Source organism: Loxodonta africana, unplaced genomic scaffold, assembly GCF_030014295.1.
Source record: "Loxodonta africana isolate mLoxAfr1 unplaced genomic scaffold, mLoxAfr1.hap2 scaffold_198, whole genome shotgun sequence".
In the NCBI taxonomy this organism is placed as follows: Eukaryota; Metazoa; Chordata; class Mammalia; order Proboscidea; family Elephantidae; genus Loxodonta; species Loxodonta africana.
Window position 1 is genome coordinate 241556 of NW_026974939.1, and position 11785 is coordinate 253340.

At 38.1% G+C, this 11785-nt stretch overlaps 1 long non-coding RNA gene across 1 annotated transcript in view; it reads right to left on the reverse strand.

Annotated features, from left to right (window-relative positions):
- The window catches only part of LOC135229314 (uncharacterized), a 142520-nt gene extending 131586 nt beyond the window's left edge, over nt 1-10934 (reverse strand). Inside the window, exons 1-2 of the long non-coding RNA XR_010320100.1 lie at nt 8560-10934; nt 6695-6808 (exon numbers count right to left, since the gene is read on the reverse strand). This is a non-coding gene — a long non-coding RNA (uncharacterized LOC135229314). The remainder of the gene's footprint in view (nt 1-6694; nt 6809-8559) is intronic.
- Between the last annotated feature and the right edge of the window lie 851 nt (nt 10935-11785).

The window sequence follows — 11785 nt, forward strand, 5'->3', positions numbered from 1 at the left end:
GTACTACTTATCCTTGGAGCCCTGTCACAGGTGGCTAGGTATTGTGGGTGGAGCCAGCAGTCCTTAGGCCCCTGATGTGGGTAGGTGAAGACCCTGTTTAATAGGCAAAGCAGTGTCAAACATCAAACACCCATCTTTCCACCGTCCAGCTGAAACCATTGCAGTCTGGCAACAAGGGCCTATTCTCCTGAAATGGGCCCACACAGGTCCATGGTGGGGTGAAAGGTATTCAAAGCCCATGGACTGTCTGTGCCTGAACAAGAGCTGCTTCTGTCCTGAGCTCCCCAGCTTAATTGAGCTGGCAGATTATCTTTCCCCCAGTTGTGAACTTATACCTTCTTCAAGGATGGAAGAATGGCTCAGAGTGGTACCAGGGCCTATCTCAGGCCCAGGGAAGTTGACAGCCACTGAAGCCGGCTTGGGGGCTGGGGGCGTAGTAAAATAAACACAAGTAATTAGCTTTTGCCGAGAGTGCCGTTCTTCTCTTGTTCTGGAGGTGTGAGTGGTCTGTGCAACTTGCTGTCCTTCCCTGAGCTAAACGCCTGTGGAGCGCTACTGCCAGCCCCACTGCAGTCGCTCCAGGGAACGGTGCCTGAGGGTTCCTGGCTATTCAGGTCCAGTAACTCCTCTCCGCTTCTGAATAGTCTCTCCCTCCCTCCGCCGCTGAGTCCGTTTTCTTACTTTGCCTTTGATGTTCAGGGCTCCTAGCTTGTCATAAATATACTTGCTTCGCTTGTTTTTTCGGGTCTTTTTTGTAAAAGGGATGACTGGCGGCGTCTCACTACTCTGCCATCTTGGCCTCGCCTCTCTAATATAATCAACAATTTTTTTAAAAAAGAAAAAAAAGAGTGAAACCTGTAGAAACAACAAATAACAGAATGAGATCCACAGAAAAACTAGATATTTGAGCTATCAGACAAAGACACTGAAATAACTCTATTATGTTCAAAGAAATAAAGGCAAGACTTAGAAATTTGGCAAAAAACTAGAAACTAAGAAAAAGATCAACTTAGAAAGTCAACTGAAAACTATAGCTGAAGTTAAAATCTTAATGCATGTATATAACAGCAGATTAAAAATGCTGAAGAGAGATTCAGTGAACTGGAAGATACGTTGGAAGAAAATAGAGGCATAGACAAAAGAAAAAATATATAAAATATGAAAAGGAATAAGATATAGAGAATACAATGAGAATATCTAGCATAAGATACTTTAAGAAGGAAGAAAAAGAATGAGGCAGAAAAACTGAGATTATGGCTGAGAATTTTCTTCAAATGATTTATGATATCAAGTCACAGATCCTAGAAGACTTACAAAACCCAAACCAAAAAAAAAAAAAAACCAAAAAACCCACTGCCGTCGAGTCGATTCTGACTCAAAGCGACCCTACAGGACAGAGTAGAACTGCTCCGTAGAGTTTCCAAGGAGCGCCTGGTGGATTCGAACTGCTAACCTTTTTGCTTAGCAGCCATAACACTTAACCGCTGCACCACCAGGGTTTCCTTATAAGACCCATGTAGGGTAAATACAAAGAAATTCGTATCTAGGTACATCATAGTAGGACTGCTGAAGCTAAAGACAAAAAACCCCACAAAAAAGAAATAATTTAAAACTACTTAAAGAATGGAAGAGATTATCTTTAAAGGACAAACAAAAAAACTGACTGATGACTTCTCTAGAGAAATAGTGACAACCCTACGATAATAAAAAAAAAGACAATAAGATGATATATTTAAATTATAGAGAGAAAATACATGGCAACCCAGAACTCTATGTTGAGGAAAAACATCATGAATGAGCAAAGACCTTTTGTTTTCAGACAAACAAAACCTGGATAAGTTAACATCAGCATGCCCACAATCAAGAAAATTCCAAAGGTATTCTTCAAGCAGAAAGAAAATAAGGAGAAAGGCTTAAGATGCAAGAAGGAATGAAAGTTAATGAAACGAGTAAAAATAGAGGATTACTGACTGCATAACATAATAAGAATAGACATTATTGGGTTTAAAATATGTAAGAAATTAGAATGTATGATAACTACAGCCTTTTGACTTTTATGGCTTTATGGTCAGGAAACATGCTGTGTAATATTTTGATGTTTTGGATTCTTTTAATGCTTGCTTTGTGGCCTAATACGTGGTCTATTCTCAAGAATGCTCCATGAGCGTTAGAAAAGAAAGTTTACTTGACTACCATTGGGTAAAGTGTTGTGTTTAAGTCTATGAAACCAAGTTGGCTGATTGTGGTATTTAGATCTTCCGTGTCTTTATTACTGACTGCATAACATAATAAGAATAGACATTATTGGGTTTAAAATATGTAAGAAATTAGAATTTATGATAACTACAGCTTTTTGACTTTAATGGCTGTATGCTCAGGAAACATGCTGTGTAATATTTTGATGTTTTGGATTCTGTTAATGCTTGTTTTGTGGCCTAATATGTGGTCTATTCTCAAGAATGCTCCATGAGCGTTAGAAAAGAAATTTTACTTGACTACCATTGGGTAAACTGTTGTGTTTAAGTCTATGAGACCAAGTAGATCTTCCGTGTCTTTACTGAGCTTCTTTATGGATATCCTGTCTGTCATCAGAAGTGGTATGTTGAAGTCTTCTACTATTATTGTGGAGCTATTTCTCTTTTCAATGCTGTTTGAGTTTGTTTTATGTATTTTGGAGCCCTGTCATTGGGTGTATAAGTATTTATTATGATTTTGACCTCCTGGTATATTGACCCTTTAATCATTATATAGTGTATTTCCTTTTCCTTTGTGGAGGATTTTACTTTAAAGCCTGTTTTATCAGAGATTAATATTGCCACTCTTATTTTTTATTGTAGTGTGCTTCATGTATGTATATATATATATATATTTTTTTTCATTCTTTGAGATTTAGTTTGTTTATGTCTTTGAGTCTATGGTGTGTCTCTTGCAGTCTGCATACAGACGGATCATGTTTTCTAATCCATTCTGCTACTCTCTGTCTCCTTATGGGTGCAATTAAACCATTTACATTTATCGTAATTATTCATAGTTAACGAGTTTTTTTATGAGTTTAGTGCTGTCATTTTCATCTTTTTTGTGTATGTCTTGTTGGCATTTTCCTTATTCCATTTAATTTTCTCTGTTGAGTCATTTTTCTTTGTGCATTTTCTTTCCATCCTCTTCATTTTTGTTGCCTTTGTATTTACTGCTAATTTATTTTTTTCTGTGCTGAATCGTTTTTCTTTTTAGTCTTTCATCTTCTTCCTTGTTGTTGCTTTTGTATTTGCTGAAAATTTATGTTTTCCTTGCTTTTTTTAAATTTTAATGTGTAAGATTGTTAGTTTCCTTTGGGTTACCTTAACATTTACGTGTTTTTCTAAATTTAAACCAATCTTTTATTTCTTTATATCGTCTTGACTTCCTCTCCATATGAAAAATCTATGACTACATTATTTAGTCCCTCTTTTTTGTGTTAATGTTGTCATCTTTTACAGATCATTGTCTCTGTTTCTACATTTTCAGTGTTTTAGCTTTCATTTATTTGTGACATCCCTATGTGGGTTGATATCTGGTTGTTCTGTCCCGTGTTCTAGTTTTGGGTTGTTAGCTGATGTTATTGATTTTCTAACTGGAGAACTCCGTTTATTATTTCTTGTCATATTGGTTAGGTTTTTAAAAATTCCTTAAACGTCTGCTTGTCTGGAAATGTCCTAATTTCACCATCATATTTGAGAGACAGTTTTGCTGGATATATAATTCTTGGCAGGCAATTTTTTTTTTTTTCCTTCAGGGCTTTGTATATGTCCTTCTTGCCTGCATGGTTTCTGCTGAGTAGTCCGAGCTTAGTCTTACTGACCCTTCTTTATAGGTGACTTTTTGTTTATCCCTAGCTACTCTTAAAATTCTCTCTTTATATTTGGTTTTGACAAGCAAGATTATAATATGTCCTGGTGACTTTATCTTGGCATCTACCTTGTGTGGGGTTCAGTAAGCATCTTGGATACATATCTTCTTATCTTTCACAAGATCAGTGAAGTTTTTAGCCAAGAAGTCTTCAACAATTCTCCCTGTGTTTTCTGTTATCCTCCACCCCCCACCCCGATTCTGGTGTTCCAATCACTCTTGATAGAGTCCCGCATAATTCTTAGAGTTTCTTCAATTTTAAAAAATTATTTTATCTGATTTTTCCTCAAATAACTTGGCGTCAATTGCTTTATCTTCAGTCTCACTAATTCTGACTTCCAGTGCCTCAATTCTGCTCCTCTTGTTTTCTATTGAGTTGTCTAATTCTGAAATTTTATTGTTACTCTTTTGGATTTGCTTGCTATCTTTCTATGGATTCTTGCAGCCTGTTACATTTGTCATTATACTCTTGTATAACCTTCTTAAGTTCCTCTTTTGTTTTATCTGTGTGTTCCTTGGCTTGTTCTTCGTTTTGCCTGATCTCCTCCTGGATCTCTTGAAGAGCTTGGTCTCTTAATCTTTTAAATTCTACCTCCGGCAATTCCTGGAATTTCTCTTCATTTGGAAGATTTCTTGATTTGTTGTTTTGGGAGCTTCCTGAATCCATCATGGTCTGCCTCTTTATGTTATTTGATATTTACACTTGTCTCTGAGCCATTAGTGAGTTATTATATTCATTTATTTTATGTTTGCTTGCTGAGTCGGAATCTACTTGACGGCACTGGGTTTGGTTTTTTTTGTGTGTGTGTGTGTACTGTGTCCTAGCTTCTTGTTTTATTTTGATATGCCCAAATAGGCTGCTTGGGTGAGCTAGTTTGATTATTGGCACCTTTTGAAGCTCTTACGTCCTGTCACCAGGTGATCAGAGCTGTTACTAGGTATGTGAGCCTAGGAGCCCTTTTACATTCTTGTATGGATTCAGCTCAGGTGTCCAGGTAGTCGGTCACCAAGTGTGTGGTGTAGGCTCTTACCTACAGTCCTACATAGACAGGGTTGATTGGTGTAGGTACAGGTGTCTGGCTACTGTGGGGGGAATGACTGCCCTTGAGTGTCTGGGAGGAAAGCATGTCCCTGTTCCCTAGAGCACATAGGTGGGTGGGTTTTGCAGCCAGACCATGGTCACCCAATGCTGTTGGTTGTAAGGACTGGGATTCACCACTTACTCTTGGACTCCTGAATTGGGTGGCTAGGTGGCATGGATGGAGCCACCAACCCTCAGGTCACTGATGTGGGTAGGTGAGGACCCTGCTTAATTGGCAGAACGTTGTCAAATATCAGAAATCTGCCCCTCCACTTTATAGCTGATAGAGTTGAAAATAGGCTTCAGGTATGTACCCTGTCGTAGTGTGCTAATGAGAGCCTATGCTGTTGAAATGGGCCCACACAGATCTATGCAAGGGTGAAAGGCATTCAAAGTCCTTGGACCCCTTATATCTGTGCCTTCCCTAAGTTCCTGGCTTAGGGAAGCTGGCAGATTATTTTTTGTTGTTTGTTCCTGCTCCAGGGCATGTGATAGTTCCTACTTCTGGCCCAGGGGACCCAGAAATAGCCAAAGCTGGTCCAAGACTGAAAACAGAGAGGGAGGAAGCAGGTAAATGGGAGAGATGTTCTTCCCAAAGGGGATGATTTTTGATTTGTGTGGCATTTTAAATGCATGTACTTATCTTTTGCCAACTTAGCACTGCTTTTCACTGCTTATGGAGGCTTGTGTAGGCTTTCCACCACTCGATCTCTTCAGATGTGGAAAACATGTCCCGAGCGTCACTGCTTGCGTCACCGCACATGCCATCCGATCCAGCCTGCAGGGTGCTGGTTTGTGCCGGGTCAGGTCTGTCAAGCTCTCACTGCTTCTGAACCATATTCCCCTCCCCCTGCCACTAAGTCCAATTCTGTAACTTCACCTTTGATGTTCAGGGCTCCTAGATTGTCATATATAATCGATTTACTTCTCTGGGTCTTCGTTATAAGAGGGGCTACATAAAGCATCTGACTACTCTGCCATCTTGGCCCCACCCCTACAAGAGACATTTTTCATCACATTCCTGAATCTGACACTATCACAGAAACTTATCTCTGAGAAAATGAAATAGGGATGAGGCAGTAGGCAGAACAAACCCGTTGGGTTGGAGTCAATTCTGATGCATAATGACCCTATAGGTCAGAGTAGAACTGCCTCATAGGGTTTTCAAGGAGCGGCTGTTGCATTTGAACTACTGGGCCAGAGTATATTTGGAGCACTGGTGGTGCAGTGGTTAAGAACTCAGCTGCTAAGCTGCTCCATGGAAACCCTATGGGGGCAATTCTACTCTGTCCTATAGCGTTGCTGTGTGTTGAAATCAATTCACCAGCAATGGGTTTGGTTTTTTGATTTACATGCCTACATGAGTAAAATTTGACTTGAATCTCTAAACTTAATTCTAACGTAAGAATGATATTGTAGCACTTCTCCATAAAGGTTTGTCTTAAGTCATCAGGATAAATCCAAACCCACTGCCGTCGAGTCGATTCTGACTCATCCCGCCCCTATAGGACAGAGTAGAACTGCCCGATAGAGTTTCCAAGGAGCGCCTGGTGGATTTGAACTGCCGTCCTCTTGGTTAGCAGTCGTAGCACTTACCCACTATGCCACCAGGGTTTCCTCATCAGGATAAGCCTGTGCTAATTTATTGGATACCTTCAGGAATTCTTCATCAGTTATATTCACATTAAGAAGGAAAAAAATATCAGAAGGAACTTCATACATCCTTACCCTTCATTTCATGCAAGATTCAAGTGTGTCAGTGATGGTGGTTATGTAAAATTGATTCCTGGCACTCAATACTTCTGGAGCATTTCTGTCATTTACTTGTTTCTTCTAATGCTTCTGCAACAATAAACTGCTTGATAATCAGTATTTGGCAGTATTTGTTTTATTGTGTTTTCAAAATATTCTCTTATGTAAATATCTTGTTAATAGCTGGTAGAGATCTATGCATGTCTATAAATTTACTTCTGAATCTTGGAGAATTGACTCGTCAAATGAAAATGATGGAATATATTATTATACATAAACATAAATACATGGTCTGTGTTTCCATTTCGTTGGCGACGTTTTAAGCTTCTCTTCTGGTATCGCCTTTTTGTGACTGGTCTTCAGCAATATTCTCTATGGCACCTAGAATCTGGGTGTGTGATTCCAGGATTGCACTCGTTGCTATAGCATGTGCTTCCCAGTGGTTATTAGAAAGACATTTTAATGCTGATCATTGCCTATGAACAGCTCATCGGTGAATAGAGATGGCAAAAAATTTGTAAAATATCTGAATAGAAGAAAAAAATCATTTTTTTGACAAAAATCCATTGTGATACATCCTACAAAATTAAGTGAATATGTAGCACCTTGGTACGAAAATGGCGTATTCATTACATTCTAGAATTTTCTGTTGCATACCTTTATAATGCAGTGACATTTCACAGCATTGTCATAGGATTGGTCTCTGCACTTAGAAAAATCAATTTTGCAAGCTTCACATTATCAGTGAAACACTTGCTTTGCAATGTCTTTACCAGTATGATTTTTTAAGCTAGGAAATGTGATAAATCACCACACAGGTTTTCTATCTGTTGGAGATATGGATCTTTAAACAATCCTTAGCTGGCCTGTATGAGAAGGCTCAGAAGTGGAATCCACAGACAAAATGAAATATCGAGCTATGCTTATTTCACTGACAGTAGTTGATTGAACTTCATCACTTATCAAGATTATAAATTTTTTACACATTATTTTAGAATTATAGGATGGATTGCCCTTTCCTGTGTTACCATATTTTGAGATGTGACTTGCTAAAAATAGATCAAATGAGCAACAAGTTGAAGTCAACTTTAAAATTTTCCATTTCGTGGGGACCCAAAGACTTCATTTCTTTTTCACGAAGATAGTCCCCATTCGGTGATTGTTATGACAACAAGGACACATTACAAAATGGCTTTTCAATACTGATGTTCATTAATTTGTGATTCCAGTTCATAAGTTAAGCCAGAACAATGTGTTTGGTTTAAATATGATAACATGATCTCTGTGAATTGAACTATTTTCATGTTTACTGATCCTATTCAATTTGCACCAATTGCTAAATTCATCTGTAACAATTCAAGAATTAAGTGAGGATGACGGGTTTGTTTGGTTAGTAGGTTTGCAAACAAAACAATACACTGAGCTGACTGATGGAGATTGCAGTAGCCACTCCCTCTTATAATTTTCATCATTAACTTTGCACTCTAGAAAAAATTCTGGCTATAGAACTTTGTTTACCATCCAGGAATTTTCAACACAAATTTACAAGTGGACAACTGTAATGTTGAGAATCACTTGGGCCTCTTTTGATCCAGTAATTTACTTCATTGAAAGAAAATTATTCCACAAGGCAGGATCTGCATTTCTGTTATTTATGGGGTCTGCAGATGTGACAATTTAATATTCTTAGTTTCACTTTCTAGATCATTACTAATTTTTTTTTTTTACTACAGCAAGAAATGGATGCAGAATTTGGAACAAATCCTGTTATATTTGTATTGCCATCCTTAATTTCAGCACTAGTGGTACTAGTAGGATGATTCCCACCCATAAGCACGTACCTTTAATGGAAGAAGTCTCTTCTGATTTATTACATTCTAAAAAGGAATTTGGGGATTGTCTTTAGGGATTCACAAATCATTTTCTTTTTATCTCCTGCAGGCTTCCATTTTTGCACTCCACTTAGTTATTGCCATTTCATTTTGCCTGGATATAAAATTATGTCACTTTTTAAATTTGATTCTACCATAACAATAAATTTGAATAATAGAAAGTAAATTTATAAAACAGGTAGTTTATAAAATAAAATTTAATTTAGAATTTAGACATTAACACAACAAATTTGTATTTGAAAATTAAATAACTCATTGCTGTGGATTAAATTTTAACTAACAGTGACCCTATTGGACAGAATAGAACTGCACAGCAGGGCTTCTAAGGAGAGGCTGGTTGAGACCTTTTAGTTTCAGCCAAGCTCTTAACCAAATGTTCCACCAGGGCTACATTTGAAAATTAGTAAGTAAAAACGTTAATTTGGACCATGAGATTTTGTTCTTCAGGTCTTAGATAGTCCAAAGAAATAGTACATGATATTCTTCTCCATGGACTAATTCCTCCTGAAAACAGGTCCAAAGTATGTAGGATGTAGTCTGGCCATCTTTGCTTCTAGCCTAGGGTACGTTCTGGTTATACTTCTTTCAAGATAGATTTTTTCATTCTTTTGGCAATTCATGGTGTATTCAGAATTCTTCACCAATACGACAATTAAAAGGCATCAGTTCTTCTACAGTCTTCCTTATTCATCAGCCAGCTTTCCCACACATACGAGGCCACTGAAAACACTGTGGCTTGGATCAGTTGCATCTTCGTTTTCAAGGTGATGTCTTTGCTTTTCAACACTTTAGAGGTCTTTTGCAGCCAGTTTCCCTAATGCAATGCATCTTTTGATTTCTTAACTGCTGTGTCCATGCGTGTTGATTGTGGATCCAAATAAGATGAAATCCTTGACAACTTCAATCTTTTCTCCGTTTATCACGATGTTGCTCATTGGCCCAGTTGTGAGGATTTTTGTTTTCTTCATGTTGAGGTGCAATCTCTACTGAAGGCCGCGGTCTTTGATCTTCATCAGTAAGTGCTTCAAGACCTCTTATCTTTTAGCAAGCGGGGTTGTGTCATCTGCAAAATGCAGGTTGTTAATGAGTCTTCCTCCAATCCTGATGTCGTGTTCTTCGTATAGTCTAGCTTCTCAGATTATTTGCAGATTAAATAAGTATTGTGAAAGGATACAACCCTGACACACACCTTTCCTGACTTTAAACCACGTAGTATCACCTTTTTCTGTTTGAACGTCTACCTCTTGATCAGGTTCCTCATCAGCACAATTGAGTGTTCTGGGATTCCCACTCTTCGCAATGTTATCCATAATTTGTTATGACCCAAGCAGTCAAATGCCTTTGCATAGTCAATAATACACAGGTAAACATCTTTCTGGTATTCTCTGCTTTCAGCCAGAATCGATATGACATCAGCTGTGATATCCCTTCTTCCATGTCCTCTTCTGAATCCTGCTTAAATTTCTGGCAGTTCCCTGTCAATGTACTGCTGCAGCTGCTTTTGAATGATTTTTAGCAGAATATTACTTGCATGTGATATTAATGATATTGTTTGATAATTTCCACATTTGGTTGGATCACCTTTCATAGGAATAGGCGTAAATATGGATGCTTGCCAGTTCGTAGGCCATATTTCTTGGGATTAGACAAGTGAGCGATTCCAGTGCTGCATCCATTTGGTGAAACATCTCAGTTGGTATTCCGTCAATTCTCGGAGGCTTTTTTTTCTCACCAATTCCTTCAGGGCAGCATGAACTTCTTCCTTCAGTATCATCGGTTTCTGATCATATGCTACTTCCTGAAATGGTTGAAGGCCGACCAATCCTTTTTGGTATAGTGACTGTGGGTATTACTTTCATCTTCTTTTGATGCTTCCTGCGTCATTTAATATTATACCCGTAGAATCCTTCAGTATTGCAACTCAAGGGTTGAGTTTTTTCTTCAGTTCTTTCAGCTTGAGAAATGCTGAGTGTTCTTCCGTTTTGGTTATCCATCTCCAGATCTTTACACATGTCATTATAATACTTTTTCTTCTCAAGCCACCCTTTGAAATCTTCTCTTCAGCTCTATTACTTCGTCATTTCTTCCTTTCACTTTAGCTACCCGACATTCAAGAGCAAGGTTCAGAGTCTCTTCTGACATCCGTTTTGGTCTTTTCTTTCTTTCCTGTCTTTTAAAGGACCTCTTGCTTTCTTCATGTGTGATGTCCTTGATGTCATTCCACAACTCACCTGGTCTTCAGTTGTTAAGTTTAACACGTAAAATGTATTCTCGAGGTGGTCTGTAAGTACAGGTAAGATATACTCAAGGTCGTACTTTGGCCCTTTTTGACTTATTCTAATTTTCTTCAGTTTCAACTTGAACTCCCATGTGAGCAATTGACAGTCTGTTTCACAATCGATCCCTGGCCTTGTTCTGACTGATGATATGAGTTTTCCCATCTTCTCTTTCCACAGATGTAGTCAGTTTGATTCCTGTGTATTCCATCTGGTAAAGTCCACGTGTATAGCTGCCGTTTATGTTGGTGAAGAAAGATATTTGCAGTGGATGAGTCACTGGTCTTGCAAACTTCTTTCATGAGATTTCTGGCATCATTTCTATGAGCAATGCTGTGTTTTCCAACTACTTTTCCTTCTTTGTTTCCAACTTTAACATTCTAAAGACCAGTAATTATCAATGCATCTTGATTGCATGTTTGATCAATTTCAGGCTGCAGAAGTTGTTTAAAATCTTCAATTTCTTTGTCTTTGGCATTAGTGGTTGGTGCATAAATTTGAATAGTCATATAAACTGGTCTTCCTTGTAAGTGTATGGGTAATAGCCTATCAGTGACAACATTGTACTTCAGGCTAGATCTTGAAATGTTCTTTTTGATGACTAATGTAACGTCATTCTTTTGACTCTGGTGGAATATCCGTGTTTGTAAGACTGCTCACAGACTGTTTCACCAGAGAGTTTTCTGGTACTGCAATATCTACCACTAATCTCTGTGATCCCTTTGAATTGGCAAAATAAGAATAGTGCTATAGATTTCTTCCAAATACGGAAAACATAATTATGAAAATGTTCTTGCTGTTGATTATGTTCTTTACCAATTTGTTTGTATGGGATTTTTGATACTTCACTTGAAAAATGAGTCCAAGGTACTGTGATGTGATTGTTTACTTTGTGTGGC